Genomic DNA, 2110 nt, shown 5'->3' with positions numbered 1-2110 from the left:
AGACAAGTTTTCAACCCCAAACGACCGACCTATTAGTGGGGCCTTTTTTTTTTTTTTTTTTGGTTTGGTTTGACCCTTTTAAAAGGGCACACACAAATGTCACAAGTAGAAGGGACTAAAACCACAGAAAAGTGACCACAGTTACTTAGGTCTTGAAACGACTGACCAGGACCTTGTGATGAAAGTATGAGTCGACTTTCCCCGCCTTCTCTCCTCATTCCCACACGTGAGGATCTGTCGTACCCCAACTATTGGTTGCTATTGGTGCTCGGGTAAACTGGATGGACTTGAGCAGAAACGGAAGCCTTAACACTCTAGAAAAAAAGAAGCTTGGGGGTGGAGACAATGAGGGGGGGAGGTGTAATTGTGAAATCTACGGGGGTTGGGGAGAAGTGGCGCATATAATGAATAGGCTGATCCTTTCGACATTTTACTGAGACTAGCCTGGAAGACAGGTGCAGTACTGTCGATTGGGGCGCAGGTAAAAATCAGCGTACATGTGAAAGAACCAGCTTTCAAAGAGGAGTGGAGTTGTAATGGGGCGTGTGTTGGGAATAACAACTGGAGGAAGTAGAGTTCTTTTGTCGGCAAACTCCTAGACCTGGTTTGCTATGACTTGACTCGCCCGTCTAGGAACTAACTGCAAATGCACCCTTGCATGCAGCTCAATCCAGTGGGAAGCAAAAAAAAAAAGGAAAAGTGATTTGAGGAAAGTGTGGGTGAGAGTTAATAAGGGGTGTAAATGTGTGAGAGCCCAGTGTTTTCTGTAATCTGGAGTGTTAAGGATATGACTTGGAGTTATCCTAAAGAGAGAAAAGTGTTGCAGGCAGAAAGCTTACACGTAGGGACTTGGAATGAAGGAAAACGTGAAGGATTTGAAGAACTGAGGTTCATTTTCTCTGTGTGTAGGGGGAGGGATGTGTGGCATGTACTGAAACTTGAAAGTTTGAAAACTTAATGACAACCCAAACCAAAACTTAAGAAACAGGTTCTATAGTGACCATCTAAAATGGATAATTTCTTATTTTTCATTGTTTACTGCCTGCAACAGGTGAATTGTTTTCTTGGTAAGTATGCTTTTGTTCTCAATTTCTATATTTAGTAATTTCTGGATTCAGCATATGGTAGAACAGATTACAGCTTGTAAGAGAACAAATGTTTATTCTGCTGTTTATGATCACTTTTGCAGAACTTAAAAAAGACAATGGAATGTGACTTTGATCTCAGAAGTACTGGGATTCTCTTTTCCCTCTTTCCAGTGATGTAGTTGTAAACTCAGTCTGCTGGATTAATCTACTTGTGGCAGGACAGGAAATTTTTTAACAACAAATTGGAAACATAAACTTTTGTCCTGCAGAAATTTGATAAAATTGTAAATACTCAGAAATTTTTTATTGCCTTATGATTCTAGAACAAATCCAAAATACCAACTGCTTGACTGCATGTTTATATAACACCTTTATTTCATGTTACCTTCTGTCACTTCTACTTTCAGATACTATTGTTGTCTCCTCAGGACTGAACTTTTGTATAATTTTGTCTCTGAATTTCAAGCAGGGTGAAAGTATACATAATAAGCTGTTATCAGATTTCTAGAATTGGATTCTTATACTTCGGAGTTACAAGACCAGTTGGCTTTAGGAGTGCCCTGGAGTTTTTGTGGTATTGTTCTGTGGCACAGCAAGGGCATAAAAAGAGGGGAGAGAGGTGAAGAGAAGGGCAGTAGTGAAGGGTAGTCGAAAGTGAGGGAAATGTGAGAGAAAAATAGAGCATTAGTAGGAAAAGGATAAATGAAGGATTTGTTGGTAGCTTCCTTCGGAAAATCAGTTTATCAAAAATAATTCAAATAGTTCTAAGGTGAAATTATTACTGTTGCATATTTGCATTTTTGTTGTTCTTAAGGAGACCTATAGATATAGATCTTATGGCATTTATACTAGTTGCCGTTTTCTTGATAGATACGGAGGGAAAAGTAATTATGGCGTAGACAAAGGTGATTTCTAATATTGAGAGAAAATACCCCATAATTATTAAAATGCTTATTATTTCGGGCCCTCCCTGGTGGCGCAGCGGGTTAAAGCACAGCACTGAGAATCTAAAGCCGCTTCCG

General features: G+C 39.5%; 1 protein-coding gene across 3 annotated transcripts in view; it reads left to right on the top strand.

Moving 5' to 3' along the window:
- Window positions 1-2110, top strand: part of ECHDC1 (ethylmalonyl-CoA decarboxylase 1) — a 35646-nt gene that overhangs the window by 658 nt on the left and 32878 nt on the right. Inside the window, exons 1-2 of one of the 3 annotated variants that reach the window (XM_012722245.1) lie at window positions 372-481; window positions 1052-1067. The exons of 1 other annotated variant lie outside the window; for it this stretch is intronic. The gene's annotated coding sequence lies outside the window, so the exon portion shown is untranslated. Of the gene's footprint in view, window positions 1-371; window positions 482-1051; window positions 1068-2110 lie in introns of those variants that run through there. One more of the 3 variants, XM_012722254.1, reaches the window with a different exon arrangement.

The sequence above is a fragment of the Condylura cristata genome, unplaced genomic scaffold, assembly GCF_000260355.1.
Source record: "Condylura cristata isolate star-nosed mole 26May11 unplaced genomic scaffold, ConCri1.0 scaffold00001, whole genome shotgun sequence".
NCBI lineage: Eukaryota > Metazoa > Chordata > Mammalia > Eulipotyphla > Talpidae > Condylura > Condylura cristata.
This window is presented reverse-complemented; position numbering and strand designations above follow the sequence as displayed.